Below are 23,732 nucleotides of genomic sequence, written 5' to 3' on the forward strand. Positions count from 1 at the left end.
TATCCTTACCCATCTCACCAAAGCTCTGGTCTGGATACCGATACCGAACATCGCAGCACTCGTGCGTGGTCCACGAACGAAGGTGCGAGACCGTGCGTAAACTAACACAGGTCGGCGCGAAAGTCACTCTGAATACTGAGGGCACCAGCCCAGGCAGCTGGCCTGGGTCGGGAGCGTGACCTAATGTGACCTAACTGAGGTCAGGCGAACGACTGACTCGCCCAGCGCGGCTGGGCCTCCATGCTACACGGGCGTCCGCATCAGGCGACCAATCAGCAGCAGTCCTAGCTGCTGCTCTCTTCCTCTCCTTCTCTCTCTGCCTTCTCTCTCTGTGATCTTTTAGAGAGTTGGATTATTATTATTATAATCAAAAAGAAGCGCTAAGCCACAAGGACTATACAGCGAATTAGAGAGTTGGAGTAATGTAACGTGTGAATGTGTATGAACCTGTGAGTATGGGATGTGTAACGGCACATACACAGTTGTGGCTGTCTGCGCCTGCGTGCGCCTAAGATTTTGTTAAGCACTAGAAGTGTATCTTAACCTGGTTTAAGAGTCAATGTGTAAGACTTGGTCATGTTTCCCTTATGTTAATTTTTGTTATTAAATGTACTGTGTCTTTGGTGCTACTGTTTCACCAATACTTATATAATTACCACATAGGTTTATTCATATATGTCAAGTTAGGATGTAAGTCAACAAGTTGGTGATAACGATCATATTATTTCATAGTGAGGGGGGCAATTAATGTGTAATAAGTCTAAGTCATTAACGGTAATACCAACTTTATTGGTAGTTGTATACGTGTGTTTTGAAATGTAATATTCACATTGTGTTTTTGGTAGTCCTGTACCAGCCAGGGTTGTAAATAATCTGTCCTCAAGTGACAAGTGTCATGATATTCCTAAATTGAGGATAATTAATGTCATGATTATTTAGATTGGTGATGGGGTTAGTTTTCAATGTGTGTGTGAGTGAGGGGGAGGGATGATGGGTCAACTGTGTTGTGTGAGTGAGGGGAAGGGATGATGGGTCAACTGTGTTGTGTGAGTGGGGGGAGGGATGATGGGTCAACTGTGTTGTGTGAGTGGGGGAGGGATGATGGGTCACCTGTGTTGTGTGAGTGGGGGGAGGGATGATGGGTCACCTGTGTTGTGTGAGTGGGGGGAGGGATGATGGGTCACATGTGTTGTGTGAGTGAGGGGGAGGGATGATGGGTCACCTGTGTTGTGTGAGTGGGGGGAGGGGTGATGGGTCACCTGTGTTGTGTGAGTGGGGGGAGGGATGATGGGTCACCTGTGTTGTGTGAGTGGGGGGAGGGATGATGGGTCACCTGTGTTGTGTGAGTGGGGGGAGGGATGATGGGTCACCTGTGTTGTGTGAGGGGGAGGGATGATGGGTCACCTGTGTCGTGTGAGTGAGGGGGAGGGATGATGGGTCACCTGTGTTGTGTGAGTGGGGGGAGGGATGATGGGTCACCTGTGTTGTGTGAGTGAGGGGGAGGGATGATGGGTCACCTGTGTTGTGTGAGTGGGGGGAGGGCTGATGGGTCACCTGTGTTGTGTGAGTGGGGGGAGGGATGATGGGTCACCTGTGTTGTGTGAGGGGGGAGGGATGATGGGTCACCTGTGTTGTGTGAGTGGGGGGAGGGATGATTGGTCACCTGTGTTGTGTGAGTGGGGGAGGGATGATGGGTCACCTGTGTTGTGTGAGTGAGGGGGAGGGATGATGGGTCACCTGTGTCGTGTGAGTGAGGGGGAGGGATGATGGGTCACCTGTGTTGTGTGAGTGGGGGGAGGGATGATGGGTCACCTGTGTTCTGTGAGTGAGGGGGAGGGATGATGGGTCACCTGTGTTGTGTGAGTGAGCGGGAGGGATGATGGGTCACCTGTGTTGTGTGGGTGAGGGGGAGGGATGATGGGTCACCTGTGTTGTGTGAGTGGGGGGATGGATGATGGGTCACCTGTGTTGTGTGAGTGGGCGGAGGGATGATGGGTCACCTGTGTTGTGTGAGTGGGGGGAGGGATGATGGGTCACCTGTGTTGTGTGAGTGGGGGAGGAATGATGGGTCACCTGTGTTGTTTGAGTGGGGGAGGGATGATGGGTCACCTGTGTTGTGTGAGTGGGGGGGAGAGATGATGGGTCACCTGTGTTGTGTGAGTAGGGGGAGGGATGATGGGTCACCTGTGTTGTGTGAGTGGGGGGAGGAATGATGGGTCACCTGTGTTGTGTGAGTGGGGGGAGGAATGATGGGTCACCTGTGTTGTGTGAGTGGGGGAGGGATGATGGGTCACCTGTGTTGTGTGAGTGGGGGGAGGGATGATGGGTCACCTGTGTTGTGTGAGTAGGGGGAGGGATGATGGGTCACCTGTGTTGTGTGAGTGGGGGGAGGGATGATGGGTCACCTGTGTTGTGTGAGTAGGGGGAGGGATGATGGGTCACCTGTGTTGTGTGAGTGGGGGAGGGATGATGGGTCACCTGTGTTGTGTGAGTGGGGGAGGGATGATGGGTCACCTGTGTTGTGTGAGTGGGGGGAGGGATGATGGGTCACCTGTGTTGTGTGAGTGGGGGAGGGATGATGGGTCACCTGTGTTGTGTGAGTGGGGGGAGGGATGATGGGTCACCTGTGTTGTGTGAGTGGGGGAGGGATGATGGGTCACCTGTGTTGTGTGAGTGGGGGGAGGGATGATGGGTCACCTTTGTTGTTTGAGTGGGGGGAGCGATGATGGGTCACCTGTGTTGTGTGAGTGGGGGGAGGGATGATGGGTCACCTGTGTTGTGTGAGTGGGGGGAGGGATGATGGGTCACCTGTGTTGTGTGAGTGGGGGGAGGGATGATGGGTCACCTGTGTTGTGTGAGTGGGGGGAGGGATGCTGGGTCACCTGTGTTGTGTGAGTGGGGGGAGGGATGATGGGTCACCTGTGTTGTGTGAGTGGGGGGAGGGATGATGGGTCACCTGTGTTGTGTGAATGGGGGGAGGGATGATGGGTCACCTGTGTTGTGTGAGTGGGGGGAGGGATGATGGGTCACCTGTGTTGTGTGAGTGGGGGAGGGATGATGGGTCACCTGTGTTGTGTGAGTAGGGGGAGGGATGATGGGTCACCTGTGTTGTGTGAGTGGGGGGAGGGATGATGGGTCACCTGTGTTGTGTGAGTGGGGGGAAGGATGATGGGTCACCTGTGTTGTGTGAGTGGGGGGAGGGATGATGGGTCACCTGTGTTGTGTGAGTGGGGGGAGGGATGATGGGTCACCTGTGTTGTGTGAGTGGGGGAGGAATGATGGGTCACCTGTGTTGTGTGAGTGGGGGGAGGTATGATGGGTCACCTGTTTTGTGTGAGTGGGGGGAGGGATGATGGGTCACCTGTGTTGTGTGAGTGGGGGGAGGGATGATGGGTCACCTGTGTTGTGTGAGTGGGGGGAGGGATGATGGGTCACCTGTGTTGTGTGAGTGGGGGGAGGGATGATGGGTCACCTGTGTTGTGTGAGTGGGGGCAGGGATGATGGGTCACCTGTGTTGTGTGAGTGGGGGAGGAATGATGGGTCACCTGTGTTGTGTGAGTGGGGGGAGGAATGATGGGTCACCTGTGTTGTGTGAGTGGGGGGAGGGATGATGGGTCACCTGTGTTGTGTGAGTGGGGGGAGGGATGATGGGTCACCTGTGTTGCAACACAGGTTTCTTAATAATACATTTGTAGGTCTTATGTAATTTATTGAGAGTTGTATTATGAGTGCTTGTCATTAAGTTTGGTGCATTATTACTGTGTTGAGGTTGTAATTTAGGAGTTTTGTTTATAGCCATTTTGTGGCCTTTATTATTATACCTTTATTCCTTCTTGAATTGTGATATGTTTTAAAAACTTGTATATAGTATAGTGTCAGATGTTGCCTGGACTGTTTTGTGTTTATATATTGTTTTATTGATGTTGGCCTTGTTCAAGTCTTTTTTGAATTTTAAGTAACAGGGGAATGTAGAATGTATTCATTGGTGGGGGGGGGAGTGTAAGCAATAATGAGTACGTTCCACTATGTCTATGAACATTGTGTACTTGTGAAACAACGTATGTAGAAGCTGTCTATAGGTTGTGTTAAGTTTATTTTAATATACTTATGTATGTGCTTCTTTCTGTAGATTGTGTAGTGAATGTTTATCGCTCATCACCAGTGTCAATGTTACATATTGATATAAGTACCTATATATATTTGTACATGAAGTTTTAAATAAAATATAAAAAAAAAATACGTAAGTTAACCACGTATTCTGCCGGGGAGGGCAATGCACACCCACTGTAGATTTTCGTACATACTGTGCCAGTCAATGATTTATCAGGGATAGGAGGTACAACGTGTACTCACAACGTCAGGTTGTGCATCCTAATTTGTGTGTTTTGTCTCTTTGCAGCTAGGAGCATTCATTATGTTGCACCTGAATAAAGGATTACCAACACACACCCGAATGTCTCTTTGACCAATCATCTGCATGCAGTAGGAGTTTCCATTTGACACTGATAGGCATATCATTAAAGTAGCATAAAAATAATAAAGGACCCAGAATACTACCTTGGGGAACTCCATATGCTATCGGCAGGGGTTCTGATTTCGTTTTGTTGATTATGACAATTTGTCTCCTGTTGCTAAGGTAGGACTTAAACCAGTCTACAGAACCTATACCGATAGCTTGAAGTTTCTTACATAATATTTGTGGTTGGCAGTACCGAAGGCCTTTTGCAAGTCTAAGGTTACCATACCTATGAAGTTCCCCATTGACATTTCAGTTCTCAAGTAATCCATTAGATTAATTAGGGAGGTGTCGGTTGAGTAAGATCTTCTAAAGCCCGATTGATAGCTATGGAGAATTTTGCTGTCATTAAGGTACTTAACTACTTGACAGTGCACCGCCCTCTCTAGAATTTTGGATATTATACTGAGTATACTAACAGGCCAATAGTTGCTTACATCAGACCTACTATTTTTCTTGAAGATAGGAGTAACTCTGGCCTCCTTGAACCCATCCGGTACGGTATTAGTGGTGATGGACAAATTTATGTGAGCAATAGGGACTGACAGTTCAGAAGCACCATCTTTTAGGAACTCAGACGGGTTATCCGGGCCGGTGTCTTAGTTGACGACTGTTTGGGGGTTACCCTTTTATTGGTATAGTATGTTTGAAACTTATCAGAGTCTGATGCAGCTGGTAGTTTACTTACTAGTGTTGATGCAACAGATGTGTAGTAGGAATTAAAACAATTTGCCACCTTAGATGTTTCGTGGCATACCTCGTTATCGATAGTGAGTACGTACTATGTTAGACCTATCTACTGGTTTATGGCTATACCCCAACTGTTTTAGTTGTTACCAGAGCTTTCTGGGGTTATGCTTATACTCTTCAATTTTTGAGCAATAGTGCTTTGCCTTTGCTCCTTTTATAAGTCTCTGTACTCTGTTCCTCACCCTTTGGAATTCATTTAGTGCTGCAATATCCTGTCTGTTTGTTTTAAATCTTTTTAACAGCTGGTCTCTGAATTTCATATTATCTAATATCTCAGTAGTCATCCAGGGTTCAGTTCTTCGTTTAATCCTAACCTCTTTAACTGGTGCAATATTATCAAGGATGGTAGTGAACATTGTTTTGAAATTTTCCCAGGCATCGTTTACGTCCGTGCAACTTGTTATCTCTGTCCAGTCACAACTGTGTAGCCTATTTACCAGTGTTTCTTTACTGCAGTTTCTAGTTGACCTCATTTTTATTGTCCTGTGAAGGCCTATCCTATCCCTAGTGATTTTCCTGGTGCAGTAATTGATGAAATGATCACTAAGGCCTGTGGTAATGACGCCTGACTGTCTAATGTTCTCAGCGCGGTTACAAAGTATGTGGTCAGTTAGGGTGGCTGAGAACTGTGTGATCCGGGTTGGTGTATTAATTAGTTGAGTGTAACTATTTAAACCTAGAATTTGCTTATACCTTTTGCATAGCTCGTTATTTTGCTGCTGAAAACAGATATTGAAGTCGCCCAGTATTATTGTCTCGCAATTGTTTTCAAGTCCGGACAGGACTCTGGAAATGTCTTCTAAGAACTGGTCCTGGGTGGGAGGGCGGTAACTAGTTCCTACTAAGATGGGTTTGGTCTTGGGAAGCAGCACTTCAAACCATAGAATCTCCAGTTTATTGTTATTTAAATCAGGTCTTGGGTTGTAAGCTTTCTAATGTAGACACATACCCCACCACCCTTTCTGTTCCTATCTAAGCGTTTTATATTGCAACCTTCTATTTTGGCCTTTACATATTTGACAATTATAAAAATTATCATACATAACAGCATATGTGTAGATTACCCAGGATAACCCAGAGTTAGTTTAATATGTTTATTATGCACCTCATACCCATCCTGTGGGCGGTAGTCAAAAGATTACAGAGGTACATAATTGGTCCAGGGACTGGACTCCAAAGTTCTGAGAAGTCAGAAATGTTGCAAGGGTAGCAACTAAAGAAATGAGGGGCAATTTTCTCAGAATATGGTAGCGTGAGGTGACACCAGCCACAGCTTCTCTCAGAGTATGGTAATGTAGGGTGACACCAGCCACAGTTTCTCTCAGAGTATGGTAGTGTGGGGTGACACCAGCCACAGCTTCTCTCAGAGTATGGTAATGTAGGGTGACACCAGCCACAGTTTCTCTCAGAGTATGGTAGTGTGGGGTGATACCAGCCACAGCTTCTCTCAGAGTATGGTAATGTGGGGTGACACAAGCCACAGCTTCTCTCAGAATATGGCAGTGTGGGATGACACCAGGCACAGCTTCTCTCAGAGTATGGTAGTGTGGGATGACACCATCCACAGCTTCTCTCAGAGTATGGTAGTGTGGGATGACACCAGCCACAGCTTCTCTCAGAGTATGGTAGTGTGGGATGACACCAGCCAGAGCTTCTCTCAGAGTATGATAATGTGGGGTGACACCAGCCACAGCTTCTCTCAGAGTGTGTTAGCCTGGGGTGACACAAGCCACAGCTTCTTTCAGAGTATGTTAGCGTGGGGTGACACCAGCCACAGCTTCTCTCAGAGTACGTTAGCGTGGGGTGACACCAGCCATAGCTTCTCTCAGAGTATGTTAGCGTGGGGTGACACCAGCCATAGCTTCTCTCAGAGTATGTTAGCGTGGGGTGTCACCAGCCATAGCTTCTCTCAGAGTATGAGAAGCGCCGGTCCCTTTGCCAACCCCTCCCCACCCCATGGGGAAGACAAAGGCCTCCAAGTTTAGGGACAGCAGGAAATAGAAAAATAGGTGATATAATAGCCAGCCATAAGCTTTTTCTAATTGATGAGAATAAATCATCTAACATAAGTAATTACGTAGCAATAGTGGATAATACACATACGGAATGCTGCTATTCTGTGCAACCTTCTAATTAATAAAAGAAAGGAAATGAATGCACTCCTTTGTCAATTTAAAGCTGTACGTTACAGGAGGTTCTAAGCCGGGCCATCATCTGAAAAAGATCCGGCCCAGACAAAACCGGCGAACCTACTATAGTACAGGGAGGTTCTAGATTGTTCCAGGAAATACTCGCAAGTATCTCATCATATTCTCCTAAATACTGCCTGCCATTACCCTCAGTATCAGTTAATATGCCTGTATTATTTGTGAATCTTCTATAACATTCCGATAATATTCAGATCCACGAATTTTTGAATATCCTTTAACACCACTAACAACCTAACTCTGTAATCCACTGGGCTAGTTGCAATCGCCATGCTGAAATCAACCATGTGTACCTTTATCTAGTTGGAATTAAGATCCCAACGGCAACAAGTCACTATCTGCCTCCCTCGGACCATCCTAAGTGAGCCACACATGTGCCACTATGTATGATAATTTACATAACTGTATCCATGCTCATCCCTACCTGAATAAACCCACCCGCCTACTTACTATTAATGTTTATATATTACATCGATCTTATTGCTATCACTGATTGCAATCACTTAACTTTGTGTACCTGTTAACTTATGATACAGTAGTAGCTAAACGGGATGTATAATATGCCACCTATGCCACTCTTCATGAGGGACGTAACATGATGACCGGTGCACAGATACTGGTCGAACGTCACCAGAGCATCAAGAGACCCGATGGCATAATGAGCAATCCTGAGGTTTTGTTTAACATTGTTAAAGTTGTGCACAATAGACTCCACTGGGACACTGACCCGCGAAACCCTCTCCAGGTATACTCCAGGTAAATAGCTATCGAGTTTGTACAACCCGTAATTTGAGTTATAAGATTTCGTTCGGATTTTTAACCCCGGAGGGTTAGCCATCCAGGATAACCCAAGAAAGTCAGTGTGTCATCGAGGACTGTCTAACTTATTTCCATTGGGGTCCTCAATCTTGTCCCCCAGGATGCGACCCACACCAGCCGACTAACACCCAGGTACCTATTTGCTGCTAGGTGAGCAGGACAACAGTGTAAGGAAACGTGTCGAAATGTTTCCACCCGCCGGGAATCGAACCCGAGCCCTCAGTGTGTGAAGCGGGAGCTTTAGCCACCAGGCCACCTGGCATTCCTATCATGTTTCAAGAAAGAGGATTCAATTATGTTTCTTCTTCCCATGGTAGAACTGTTGGGTATAATGATCCAAGCAGCAGCCCACCCCAGTAGGTGACTACATGAACTGGCATGGTTAAAGACAGCATTTGTCTCCTAGCCCATCCTGATTGAGCACTAGTGTTGGGCTAATCTGGTTTCCAGAGGTTTACCTGTTTGCAGGGCCGGATTAAGAAGTCTCCGGGCCCTAGGCTATTCAGATTGGCGGGGCCCCTTTGAGTTACGGGTAAGCGAAGCGACCCCTTCCAGCTTGAGGGTGGGGGGGGGTCGTTGTGAGCCTGTTTAAGGTCTAATTAAATATATTCTGGCTATTTAGATTAAATTTAATAGGGAAAGTACATCAAGACAACCAAAACCATGTACCAACAGCAATTATAACTATCTTGTTAAATCATGCATTTTAAAGAGAATAAACTCAAGACAGCATAGTATTACTAGATTAGGCTATTAAAGTAGTGACATCATGTACCTATTATATTCAGCATAACCACTACAGCACTATTATTCCCTTTATAAATCACTGACCATTATTGTTATCATTGCATCATGCATAAGACTATCAAATCATATAAACTCAAGAAAATAAAGAATTGTTTATATTCACAGGCACTTCTTAAATAAACTTTTTCTGGATTTCATATTGGCAAAATCATCAATTATATTCTGAAAATCAATATTTCTTGTTAGATCAGACTCAATGGTCAACAAGGCTAGGTTACGCAATTTTTCTTGGCTCATTGTTGAACGGAGCTGGTTTTTCACTCTTTTCAAAACAGAAAATGAGCGTTCTCCTTCACAGTTAGTAGCTTGAAGTGTTAGGTAAAGGCGATACACTATGTCAACATTAGGGAAGGTTTCTGAGATACCTGCATTTCTTAAATGTTTCAAAGCAGCTGAGGGCGCACATTTTTCAGGTGGAGCTTTAATCTGATTCATATACCCAGAAAAATGAACTATTTCTTCAACAAATGTGTCCTGAACATCTGCTGAAAGGTGTTGCTGCAACTTTAATGCAGCTTCTCTCAATTCTGCATCTGGCATAGTAGTATATTTGAACAGAAATCCAAACTTGTCATTGAGATTCTGGTAGATTTCTTTTCTTTTCACCAATTCTGTAATCAGTGAATCCAGAATGACGAAGTATGTAGCTGTCTTACATTTCTGCCTTGGGAGCAACACAATTTCATTGTCTGGCTCTTCAAAATTGCGTTTCCTCTTCCTTGACCGCTGATGATCAGCCCGGTAACTGTAGTCTTTCACCAGCAGTTTAGCTTTCTCTTCAAACATTTCAAAAGCTTCATCACTGCGAAGTGAGCTTACAAATTCCACTAAGCCTGCATAGAGGTTAGCACAAGTAGCCATTTCATTTTCAATTTTCTGAAGTGTCTTGTTCGTGGCATTTAACCGTTCCAGTATACAGTCCCAAAGCACACAGAGTAAGGCCAATTCAAAATCTTCCAATTTTGATGCTAAGCTGACTGCTTCGCTTCTTGTAGTTGCTGTCTGGTCTTCATCCTCTGCTATTTGGATCAAAGCAGAACGTATTTCAGCAAAGCTGTCTTTCAAAGTATGTGTTGCATCATACTGCGCTGACCACCTTGTTGTTGATAATGATTTGATGACATCTCCATGAATGGTTGACTTGAGTATACTCCACCGATGCGTTGAAGCAGAGAAAAAATTAAAGAGTGCTTGTAAAAGTTCAAAAAATGAAACTGCAGCGACACAACACTCCGCAGCACATGACCCAACAAGATTAAGAGAATGTGCCGAGCAGGGCACATATTCAGCAAGTGGGTTGATTTGCTTGATACGGGCTTGCAATCCATTATATTTACCCGACATGTTACTTGCACTGTCGTAGCTCTGGCCACGGCAATCCATAATAGAGAGATCATGTTCAAGCAGAGTATCCAGTACTACATTCATCATTGTTTCTCCATCATGGCCTGAAAGAGGAATGAATTTTATAAAGCGCTCTACAGGCTTACCACTGGAGTCGACAAAGCGAATAATGAATGTCAATTGATCTGTATGTGAAATATCTGGTGTTGAATCTACACTTATTGCAAAGTATTTTGCAGTTTTCACAGCTGCTATGATGTTATTGAGGACCTTCTTAGTCATCAGTTCAATAAATTCATTGCATATAGTAGATGACATGTAAGATACAGTGCCTCTTCCTGCATTCCCAAGGCGTGACACATGATTTGCTAAGAATGGATCGAATTGTGCTAACAGTTCTATGATCCCTATAAAATTGCCATTGTTTTCCGAACCAAAAACCTCATTTTCTCCAAGGAAAGCAAGTCCTCTTAGAGCTAAGAATTTTACAACAGCAACAACTCTTTCTAGAACTTTTCTCCAATAAGTGAGCTCTTTTTCAGTTTGATTTTCCAAATGAGAATCCAATAAGCCTTTTTTCTGTGCACGAAATACACTGGCTAAAATGCAGCTCCTGTGAGTGGTGCTGTTTTCATGTTCCTCGAAACGCTTGGAATTTTTCCAGTCATTGAACCACTGTGTGAAGGTATTTTCTTTGGTAGAAAATAGCTTGCATGCTGAACAGTACACTTTTCCTGAGCGTTCAGAGTATACCATCCATGATCTTTTCACAGTTTCAGAATTTGCAAGCTTCCTATAAAACATAGATGACTTTAAACAACGACGACTTCCATCATCATAAATCCTTGCTGATTTCCTAAAGTCAATGTTCAGAGTTTGACTGAAGTTTTCTGCAATGAAAGCATTACGTAGAGAATCTGGGATTACATTTGGCCATGAGGCAGGATCTTTTAAGACAAATCCTGTGGATGAAATGTCCGTTGAGACATTGAGAGGAGACACAAAAGAAGTAGATGCTGGCTGAGAAATAACGGAGGGAGGGCTTCCTGTATGATCTGACGTATCTGCAGATTCAACTGTACTGGTAACATCAGAAACTGTTTTCGTGAGCATGTCTGTGATCTTTCTGCAGCTTCCTACATCTTTCTTTTTCTGTTCTTGAATTTTCTTCTTTCTTTTCTGTGACCCACTCGCATAAGAACGTCCAACATCACGTTCACGAGATGCCATAATGAGGATGTATCACTGTCTGCATTCATGCAAATACAAATTTTTCATTATCAATTATTAATTTTTTAATTATTATTAGATTTTCTTTTCTGTCAATTGGGAGGATATGGCCCTTGTAGCCCCCTTTCCTCTGGCTGCGCATCTAAAAATTCAAAACGTTACCAGAAAGGAGTCATATACAGAACTTTTACCATAGATTAGGTTAGTGATTTGGGCTACGAATATTTTACTAATTCATCCTCCTTGATCTCCAATTTACTTAAACAGAAATCATACCGAGTCCAAGAACAATGCACAATGGTATTTATATTACCATTTTCATAACTAAACTAATCATTATGTTTTGCATGATATATGACCTACCACCATAGATAAGGACATGAGAATTAAAGAATGAAGGGACAATTTTCAGTTTCACCCAACCAATGATTTTCTGATGTGGCTTATGTGTTTCTGGGGAAATATGTAGTAAATTAATTGATGTTCTACATCACTTCCATCCCAACTTGAAAACTAAGCATTTGCGACGGAAGTGATGTAGAACATCAATCAATTGAGATCTGTTATTGAAATGATAAAGACTTAAAGACAGGACAAACTGCTTTTAAAACCTACAAACGGAAGTCAGTTTGCGTTTTTAGGTTTTTCTTTATAGTATTTTTACCAAAAATGCGTCTTTACTGATCCATGCGTCTTTACTGGTCAAGTAACCCTATCAGGTACCTCCCTTAACATTTAGAGGCGAAAACAAACATTTATCCATACACATCAATGTCTATCAACAACACTTCAGTTAATTTGTCACAGTACAAGTCTAGATAACGTGTAATTACTACAGAAAATTGGAGAGGAATCTCCCATACTCACCCATTAGCGGGAAAACACAGCTGTTCTGATGTAAACAAAGGCGTGTTGAGTGTTGCCATCTATGGTTAGGTTTATTTATTTTTATTTTATTTTATTTCATTATTTATTTTTGTTTTGATTAATTTTTAAAAATCAATTTTACTCTCCAAACACTTGAACTTTTTAGGTAGGGACCCCATTGCACTTGCACCATGTGTGCAGTCTTGGATGAGCCCCTGAACCCCTTGGACCGCGGGGCCCCCAAATGCGCGGGGCCCTAGGCAAATGCCTAGTTTGCCTATGCGGTAATCCGGCCCTGTGCACAGATACTGGTCGAACGTCACCAGAGCATCAAGAGACCCTGATGGCATAATGAGCAATCCTGTGGTTTTGTTCAACAATGTTAAATTTGTGCGCAATAGACTCCACTGGGACACTGACCCGCGAAACCCTCTCCAGGTATACTCCAGGTAAATAGCTATCAAGTTTGTACAGCCCGTAATTTGAGTTATAAGATTTCGTTCGGATTTTTAACCCCAGAGGGTTAGCCATCCAGGATAACCCAAGAAAGTCAGTGTGTCATCGAGGACTGTCTAACTTATTTCCATTGGGGTCCTCAATCTTGTCCCCCAGGATGCGACCCACACCAGCCGACTAACACCCAGGTACCTATTTGCTGCTAGGTGAACAGGACAACAGTGTAAGGAAACGTGTCGAAATGTTTCCACCCGCCGGGAATCGAACCCGAGCCCTCAGTGTGTGAAGCGGGAGCTTTAGCCACCAGGCCACCGGGCATTCCTATCATGTTTCAAGAAAGAGGATTCAGTTATGTTTCTTCCCATGGTAGAACTGTTGGGTATAATGATCCAAGCAGCAGTCCACCCCAGTAGGTGACTACATGAACTGGCATGGTTAAAGACAGCATTTGTCTCCTAGCCCATCCTGATTGAGCACTAGTGTTGGGCTAATCTGGTTTCCAGAGGTTTACCTGTTTGATCAGTATATGAGAGAGGGTACAGAGTGCGTGGAACTTTGTAAATACCACCAACATTATTAGACGGTATGTTTTTAATCGACCTCTGTTTCACTGTCCCAGTGTTTTTGATGCACTGAGAAGCGTGAAAGTACTTGAGCTAAAAATTTCCACCCCCTGTGGTTTGTTTTGCAGTGTTAAGATCGCCTGTTTGCATAGCAACATCTGTCTAAATTACCTGGGATAACCCTTAAAAGGAGGGGTGTTAATCAAAAAACTGTGAAAGCACCCTTATACTTTTTCGGGCCACCCTGCCTTGGTGGGAATCGGCCTGTGTGACAGTGACTTAACACAGTGCTTAACACTGAGACACTCGCTGCCCTAATACTGTTATCTAGCTGTACAATAGTTCATAGTTTATGTCTCAGGTGGTATCGGCCTCGCCACTGTGTGGCAAAACGTTTCCTTAATAAAGATTCCCATATGTTGCATAAGTGTCTCAATCTTCAACTTGTCGGTTGTGAAAACCAATTATCACAATATTGAGTATGTTTTCTTATAAATGTACCTGCTACTTGTACTCATGTAGTTGTAGTTGCAGGGGTCGAGTGAGGAGGCATCTGGGTGTTAGCAGACTATTGTGGGTAGCATCCTGGGGTTGAGGATCAAAAGACTCAATGAAAATAAGCCAGAATGGCTTTCTTGGGTTATCCTGGGTTACCTAGCCACCGGGATAAAGAACCCCAATAGAAATAAGTCACTGTATTTGACTATAGTGTTATGAAAGAAATGTGCTTTTCAAGTTCCCATAACACCTATCTGCGATGAAGGCTGAAAAAATAAAAATTTACTAATCCTAATAAACTCTTTTACCTGGAAGTTCCTCGACTGTTGTGGGTCGCATCCCGGGGAAGGTTATAAGTATCTTAATGAAAACACATCACACTATTTAGCTTTCTTGGGTTATCATAGGTTTCTAAACCACTGAGTTTAAAAAAACGAATAAAGTTTTCTTTGAATTATGAACAAAATAACTTTACTTACATGGACACTACTCAGGGAATAATCACAGTAGAAATGATCAAATCTTTTCCTTGACACCAACAGTAAACTAACTCAAGGTAAAATAAAAAAAAAAAAAAAATATTACTTACAATGCAGTGAAACAGGTGTAAGAAGACTGACATAGGGGTAACTGTTAACTGTCAGGTGAACAGGAGTGTTAGGAGACTAACACCCACGGTGCCCCGTGGTCTGGTGGCAAAAGCTCTCGCTTCACACAGTGAGGGTTTTAGTTCGATTCCCGGGGTTTAAACATTGGACGTGTTTCTTTACACAAGTTTATGTTCACCCATCAGTAAAATGGGTAACTGGGTGTTAGTCTACTGGTGTGGGTCACATCCTGGGACAAAACTGACCTAATTTGCCTGTGAAGGCTTACCCAGCCCTGTAACAACTTCAGACAGTATTACTCAGGCTGGCTCCTCCTCAGGAAAATTAATGAATAGAAAAAGAAATAATTCACAAAGATAAACACTATTAAATCAAACATAAAACAAAACATGAAAGGTATATCCTATTTGAAAGAAAAATGAAAAATGAAATGAATAAAATAACATTTGAACTCAACGCTAATCTACAAGGGTGTCTGGTGTTGGTGACACTGTTGTTGAAACCATAGCAATTGCTGATAAGGGGGGGAGGAAGGTCGCAGGTGTTGGTGACCATCCACTGGCTAGTTCTTCACAGAATCGCAGTGATTATTATCCCGATGACAGGAAAGCAGGTTCTTTACCGCTGCAATGCTGTGGAGTTACTTCCTGCACTTTCATACAGGTGCACAGGTAGTTCAATACAAAATGGAGAAGTCTCTGGACGTTAGTCCTTCTCCTGTTCTGCTCGTTGATTGCCAGGTGACCCTCTCTAACATCCAAGCTGGAAAGACAGACAGGTTACCCACTGCTTAAATAATCACTATGGTAAGTCTGATACTTAAAAGATGTGGTGATTATTACAACAGTCAACATAGAGCAAGGCTGAAAAGATTAAGTTTATTATTGGTCAAAAGTGAAGCTTTTAACTAAAAAATCCACTAGAATACAAAGCAGGCATGTACTTACAGTAGTGTTGGGAGCTGTGAGTCGAGTGATTTACCGTTTGAACAGAGCCCCACACGTCACCTTTCGGGGGGGGGCGAGGAAGAGGGAGGGGAAGGGATAGTGGGAGCTAGACTGACCCTACGTTAACAAGCAGCCGGCAATCAAACTATCACTTTAGGGGTGGGGGAGAAAAGGTGGGAAAAACGGGAGCGTGACTTACCCTACCTTAACTAGTAGCCGGCAGACAAACTATCAATTTAGGGGTTGGGGGAGAAAAGGCGGGAATATCGGGAGCTAGACTGACCCAACCTTAACGAGTAGCCGGCAATGAAACTATTGTTACTATATATTCCCTCTCTACTCCTATCTATTGAACTTTTCCCTCACACTCCCCCATACCAAGACTTACAGTCAAGGAGTATAAGAAGAATAGGCGAGGAAAAAGTTCTAACATGTGGAAGTCGCGTAAGGCAACAAATCTTCTACTGACTGTCACGACTTAACCAGTCAGAAATAATTGGATGAACCATTGATATACACAATATGGAACTTAAAAGCCTGGAGTGCCAATGTCCACCTCAAGAGGCGACTGTTGGTTCCCTTAAAAGTTTCTAGGTATATCAAAGGTTTGTGGTCCGTTTCTAAAATGAATTCTTTTCCCAGCAAATAAAATTTAAGTTTGGAGATACCCCACACAAGGGCTAAACATTCCTTTTCTATTGTGGAGTATCTTTTTTCTGCGGGAAGGAGTTTCCGGCTTAGGAAGCATACAGGGAAGGGAGTACCATCATGGTATTGTAGTAACACCGCACCTAAGCCAGTATTGGAGGCATCAGTTCTCAGACAAAATGTTTTATTAATATCTGGAATCTTAAGTATAGGGTCTTTCGCAAAGATACTTTTAATCTCATTAAACTTATCCCGAGCTACGTCGGAAAGTTCAAGAGGTTCCTTCACAGACTTTTTAAGGAAGTTGGATAAGATGCCTGTAAGATCAGCAAGATTCAGGATAAACCGTGCATAAAAATTTACAGAACCAAGAAAGCTTCGCATGAGCTTCTTGGTTTTGGGGAATTTAAATTCTAATAAAGCTTTGATCTTACTGGGGAGAGGCTGCAGAGAGTTATTAGAAAGTATCAGTCCAAGATATCTAATCTTGTTATACCCAAGGAAGCATTTCTTCGGCTTGGCAGTGAGGCCATGTGAGCGTAACCTACGCAAAACTGATGTTAATGTTTGGATATGTTCGCCCCACGTGGATGTCATTACGTAAATGTTATCAAAATAAACTGAAACATTTGGCATATTACCCAAGACCTTTCTCATCAGTCTCACGTAGGTAGCACAGGCAGTTACCAAACCGAAGGGAATAGTTCTATACTGCATCAGTCCTTGGTGTGTAGGAAAAGCGGTGTACTGCTTAGAAGAAGGATCTAACATTACTTGATGATATGCCTGTGCAATATCAATCTCTGAAAAGAAGGAAGCGTCATAAAATTTGTGTAGATCGCTATCTATTAAGGGCATAGGCTCAGCATCCCACCGAGTTATAGCATTAAGGCCTCTGAAGTCAATAGCAAGTCTATATGAATTATCCTCCTTCTTAACCATGACTACTGGTGAACAATATGAAGATACTGAAGGTTCAATGATCTTTAGTTTTAATAATTTGTCTACCTCTCGGTCAAATGCATCCCTAAGGTGAACTGGAACTGGGTATAATTTCCGTTTGATAGGATTGTCCGTCAATAAGTCAATCTTATGGACTACTGTGGAGGTAACACCTGGAATATCAGTAAAGACGTCTGAAAAGTTACTCACACATTGAAGTAGTTCATGTCTCTTATGGTCATCCAAAGATTCATTAATATTAATGTTGGTTGCATCCGAGTGGTCAAGAGTCACCAAGTCATGCAGTTCTTCATCATAGTCTAAGTTAGAGGTGTCAATTACGCACACTTTACATTCTTCAGTTGTCTTATCAAGTTCGTGTGGAAAAACTAAGTCAAAGTTGTTAAGGCAGTTAACCGAATTTCTTCGGTAATATTTCTTAAGGATGTTGATATGATAAAGCTTAGGTTTCCCCTTGACTTCTATGAGGTAGTCAACTTTCCCACAAATTTTTAATACTTTATATGGACCTTTCCATGCTACTAATAATTTATTTGACTTGATAGGCAAAAGTACAAGAACTTCATCTCCTACTTTAAAACTTCTCTGACTTTTGGAGTCAAAATAGGTTTTGTACTGGTCCATTGACAAGCTTAGGTTCTTCGAAACTATGTCAGAGGTCTCCTCAAGTTTGGATCTAAGGTCAAGGAGAAACTGGTAAGAAGACTGAACCTCAGCATTTACCTCCTCATTAGTCCATAAGTCATGAAGGATGGACAGTGGACCTCTGGCCTGTCTACCATAGAGAAGTTCAAAAGGTGAAAACCCCAAAGAGTCACTGGGAACTTCCCTCATGGCAAACAAAGCACAGGGTAGGTAACGATGCCACTCCTTAGGTTTAAAGGAGCAAAGTTTCCTTAAAATGGACTTGAGAATCGAATGCTGGCGCTCAATCCTCCCATTACAGCTGGGATGATAGGGTGTGGTGAAGAGAGGCTTCACTCCCAGAAGTTGGCATAGATGTTGCATTAAGTCAGATGTGAATTGTGTCCCACGGTCAGACAAAATTTCTCTAGGGATACCCACTCTGGAGAAGATGGACAAAAGGGCTTCAGCCACCTCTGTAGTAGTTATGGTCTTTAAGGGTATGGCTTCAGGGAAACTCGAAGCATAATCAACCAATGTTAATATATATCTATGTCCCCCAGATGAAAGTGGAGATAAAGGACCAATGATGCCAATAGCTACTCTTTCAAACGGTACTGTTAAGATAGGCATTTTGATCATAGGTACTCGCCTGGTACCTCGGGAGGATGACAGTTGGCAAACTTTACACGATCTACAATAAGTAGTGACATCTGAGGACATTTTAGGCCAAAAATAGGTTTCCCTAATTTTATTTAAAGTTTTACGATGCGAGAAATGTCCGGCCACTGGCAGGTCATGAGCCATTTTAAGAACAGTCTTTCTGCATTGACTTGGAACAACTAAGATGGAATAGTCTATCTCATCTGAATTTAATTTGAATACTGACTTGCACAAGATACCTTTTATATATTCAAATTTATATGAAAAGTTTTTCCTTTGGATAACTTGATTTTGTTTAGCGGCATTATGGTAATTCTGAAGAGAAGGGCAATTACGTTGTAACTTGACAAAGGAGTCCTTCGATATGTCTAAAGGCTTAAAGTCAGGGAAAATCGAAGGATGGACAGTAGGGGAAGCCTGGGCTTTTGTCTGAGCCCTAGTCAAGACATTTATGGTATCGGAGGTGATATCTTCACTTTCGTCTAACAAGTGAACTTGTGATCCTACTTCCTCGCTTTCGAGAGTAGCATCACTGGTTTTTAATCCCACATGAATCTCACGAGACATTGTCTCATCTGAACTTTCGAGGGGCTTCTCCGACTCTACAGGAAGAGGATCTGAAACACCTATGTCCATCTTTGGTGATGAGAGGTCAACCTCAGAAGGAAGAATAGCACCTTTTACATTACCTATTAGTACGGAGCAAGAAGTGATGGGAGCTAGTACGGCTTCAGACCAACCTGTGAACCATTTAGACCTAATGTAACAACGGATGGTAGGAAAAGTGTCTGTACGGCCCAAGTAGTCTGAAAGTATAGCAGAGGAATGAGTTTCTTTAAGGTTAGGAAACAGCTTATCAGAATGACTATACATGTGCATCCAGTGTCTCGTAAAATGGTAGATACATTAAGTCCATTAACTGTTCCTGAACAGAAGGGTGCTTGGTCATTACAGTCTTTAAAACATCTTCCAACTTTTTGGACCTTCTTAGAAGGACAATCTGGACGTTTATGTCCCTTAACACCACACAAATGACAAACAGGAATAAAAGAAGTCATTTTACTTTCCACTAGAGGCTTTGATTTCTTAAGGTCTGATGAACCCTTGCCCTTAGGGTTCGATCCCTTTAGGTCTTTATAGGAATTGTGAGCCTCAGCATACAGGTCAGCAGCCTCAGCAACTTCCTCAGCTTTAATCAGGTTACGTTCTCTGATGAATGTTCGTATCTGATGGGGAAGAGCTGTCAGGAACTGGTCAGCGACCATGAAGTCTCGAAGAGATTCATAACTGTGATCAATTCCTGAACTCTCTATCCAAAAGTCGAACAAACGAAAGAGTGTTACCTGTAACTGTTGAAAGTTCTGGCCAGGCTGTAAGGTGGCATACCTGAAATCTTTCCTGTAAGAATTAGTGGTTTTTTGATATGCTTTAAGGATTGCCTTCTTTAGTAGGTTATAATTACATATGATATCCTGCGACAAAGTTGCATAGATATTTAAGGCTGTACCAGAAAATAACATTCCTAACCTGGTAGCCCAGGTGTCAGCAGGCCATTCACAGAGGGTAGCGGTATTTTCAAACCTGATAATGTATGAATGTCTTCCCCCTCTGTGAAGGGAGGTAAATTAGGTGTTGGAATATGTGCACTGACTGCACGTTGTTCCATTACTCCTTCCTCTAATTGTTGTTGAGTAAAAGTTAACTTTTTATTCTCTAATTCAAGGCGAGATTTTTCGAGCTCGCGATCCTTTTCTCTCTATCAACTCATGTTCTCTAGCTTTTTCCTCAACTTCTCTATCCTTTGCTCTTTCCTCAAGTTCTCTTAATTTAACCTGTTCCTCACATATCTTAGCTTGTTCCTCACGTTCCCTAGCTCTTTCCTCACGATCAAGTCTATCACGCCCCTTTTGGTCTTCTCGCTCTCTTTCTAACTGTCTTTCTCGGATTTCTCTCTCAATTCTCTCTCTCTCTCCTTTTTCTCCTGTCTTTCAAGGTTCTCTCTCCTTTTTTTCTTCTTTCGGTTCTTTCTCTCCTTTTCTTCTTCTTTCCCTTTCTGTCTCTCTTCTCTCTCAATTCTCTCTTTCAAGTCTTTCCTGGATCTTAGCACTAATGAAAGATTCTAAATTTTTCCCTGTTATTCCTAACTTACTTCCAGCGTTCATCCAAAACTGGTATTCATCCATACTTGCAAGAATAACTTAAACTATCAGGAGAAATGAAACGGGTATTAAAGAAAACGGAGGGTTCAATTCCTGCTCCGCTCAAACTGTAAACAAACCAGAGGGCTCGATCCCTGCTTCAATTAAACAACATGTATTAACGAAAACTAAGGGTTCTATGCCGGCTCCGAGCAAACAGTAAGTAGAATGGGGTCCCTTAACCATCCAATTTTCTCACCAACAAATCAAGTGTGTCCTATGACAGTTCCCTTTATACAATGAAGAGCTCAATGAAGCAAGTTGTCACTGGAAAATCTCGGGTCCCTAGAGTCTAATCCTCCAAAGTGTTTCAAGCTACATATAAAAGTGGCAGAATTAAATATTATATCCTGCCTGACTTGACTTACAATAAATTGAGACTATAACAATCACCAAATCTTTTAAATACCTGTACTGTAGTGCTACCATAGAGGATGATTACTCATGGCTGGTGGTAACCGTCTGTGGTATGCAGCGTTGAAGTTCAAATGGTAGATTCGAGATGGAGTTGAATCTTGATTCAGTAGCGTTGATCCTGGCAAGGTCGCCACTTGTGAAGGCTTACTCAGCCCTGTAACAACTTCAGACAGTATTACTCAGGCTGGCTCCTCCTCAGGAAAATTAATGAATAGAAAAAGAAATAATAATTCACAAAGATAAACACTATTAAATCAAACATAAAACAACAAAACATGAAAGATATATCCTATTTGAAAGAAAAATGAAAAATGAAATGAATAAAATAACATTTGAACTCAACGCTAATCTACAAGGGTGTCTGGTGTTGGTGACACTGTTGTTGAAACCGTAGCCGTTGCTGATAAGGGGGGGGAAGGTCGCAGGTGTTGGTGACCATCCACTGGCTAGTTCTTCACAGAATCGCCGTGATTATTATCCCAATGACAGGAAAGCAGGTTCTTTACCGCTGCAATGCTGTGGAGTTATGTCCTGCACTTTCATACAGGTGCACAGGTAGTTCAATACAAAATGGAGAAGTCTCTGGACGTTAGTCCTTCTCCTGTTCTGCTCGTTGATTGCCAGGTGACCCTCTCTGACATCCAAGCTGGAAAGACAGACAGGTTACCCACTGCTTAAATAATCACTATGGTAAGTCTGATACTTAAAAGATGTGGTGATTATTACAACAGTCAACATAGAGCAAGGCTGAAAAGACTAAGTTTATTATTGGTCAAAAGTGAAGCTTTTAACCAATAAATCCACTAGAATACAAAGCAGGCATGTACTTACAGTAGTGTTGGGAGCTGTGAGTCGAGTGATTTACTGTCTGACCAGAGCCCCACACGTCACCATTCGGGGGGGGGGAGGAAGGGATAGCGGGAGCTAGACTGTCCCTACGTTAACAAGTAGCCGGCAATCAAACTATCACTTTAGGGGTGGGGGAGAAAAGGCGGGAAAAACGGGAGTGTGACTTACCCTACCTTAACTAGTAGCCGGCAGACAAACTATCAATTTAGGGGTTGGGGGAGAAAAGGCGGGAATATCGGGAGCTAGACTGACCCAACCTTAACGAGTAGCCGGCAATGAAACTATTGTTCCTATATATTCCCTCTCTACTCCTATCTATTGAACTTTTCCCTCACATTGCCCGAAATGCTCAGCATAACAAGATTCTTGATCAACTAATCACCTGACGTGTTAACAGCTGTAGCTGTCGTCTAGTCAGTTACCCTCAACCCCTGACCCAACATTACCTGGCCACCTTACGTTAGGTTAGGCAGGAAACAGGTCAAGTTGATAAATGAGACACTTTTGCAACATTTGGGTTTCTTCATTCTGGAAACGTTTCTCCTCAGAGTGACTTCTTTAGTTCAGTGCAGAAAAAGATGGAAACAGGAAGAGTTTGAGGTAATTATTCCCTCAGCCTGGAGTCGTGTTCAGTCTATCAATCTTGAGAAAAGTGCAGCGTATTAGCGGTGATGGAGCTTATATACTGACTAGGTGAGGCGAAGCAGTGGTAGGTGGAGTCACCAGCGAACAAAGGCACTAGTAGAGGTAGATTATGTCTATAGTTTAGACAAATTTTGAAGAAATTTCTGCATCAAGATCCCAAGATGTTGCTGTGTCTGACAGCATGTGAGTAAATGGTATACAAAACTGACACATTGATAAATGAAACACTTTTGCAACATCCTGTCAGACACAGCAAGATCTTGGGATCTTGATGCAGGAATTTCTTCAGAACTTGTCTAAACTATAGACATAACCTACCTCTACTAGTGCCTTTGTTCGCTGGTGACTCCACCTACCACTGCTTCGCCTCACCTCGTCAGTATATAAGCTCCATCACCGCTAATACGCTGCACTTTTCTCAAGATTGATAGACTGAACACGACTCCAGGCTGAGGGAATAATGACCTCAAACTCTTCCTGTTTCCATCTTTTTCTGCACTGAACTAAAGCAGTCACTGTGTGGAGAAACGTTTCCAGAATAATTATTATTATTATTATAATCAAGGGGGAAGCGCTAAACCCGAAACAGTTAATTCGGGGAACTGGAGACATAATTCCCTAAATCAAGAACCAACATCAAGGAACCTTCCTTGAAGAATGTTGCAAAAGTATCTCATTTATCAACGTGTCGGTTTTGTAAATTATTTATTCACAACAGGTCAAGTGTTTCCTGATGCGGGTCAAAGTCATATGATGACCAGCAGCTGGAGCTTTTGGTCATCTGACCGAGACCCTCCGACAACCTTTACTTACAACTACGGGACGGAACAGCTTCAGTCTTCTTTCTTCTTCTTGATTTGCCGGTACTCTCCCAGCCCGGGTCTTTTCCAGATGGTGACCCGGCCTTGGCTCCCTGTTTAGGGAGTGACTCCTTTGTTTGCCATGGGAGGAGGTACAAGTACCTTTTCATCTTCTGGGACCAACTGTCCCCAGGCCTAGTTCCATTCCCCGCCCTCACGGGGCTCGTAATGAGTAGCTAGATCTCTGGTCTGCCATCTTACCCGCCCCAGGGATGCTCATGGGAATGGCAATCTTGTGAGATGCAGGTGGTAG

General features: G+C 43.1%; 1 protein-coding gene across 4 annotated transcripts in view; it reads right to left on the minus strand.

Annotated features, from left to right (window-relative positions):
- The window catches only part of Usp30 (ubiquitin specific protease 30), a 301,098-nt gene extending 300,940 nt beyond the window's left edge, over positions 1-158 (minus strand). For 2 of the 4 annotated variants that reach the window (XM_070101827.1, XM_070101828.1), the window contains exon 1: positions 10-158. The gene's annotated coding sequence lies outside the window, so the exon portion shown is untranslated. The remainder of the gene's footprint in view (positions 1-9) is intronic. The other 2 variants (XM_070101825.1, XM_070101826.1) reach the window with 1 other exon arrangement.
- Positions 159-23,732: the final 23,574 nt, after the last annotated feature.

The sequence above is a fragment of the Cherax quadricarinatus genome, chromosome 79 (genome assembly GCF_038502225.1).
Source record: "Cherax quadricarinatus isolate ZL_2023a chromosome 79, ASM3850222v1, whole genome shotgun sequence".
NCBI classification, from domain to species: domain Eukaryota; kingdom Metazoa; phylum Arthropoda; class Malacostraca; order Decapoda; family Parastacidae; genus Cherax; species Cherax quadricarinatus.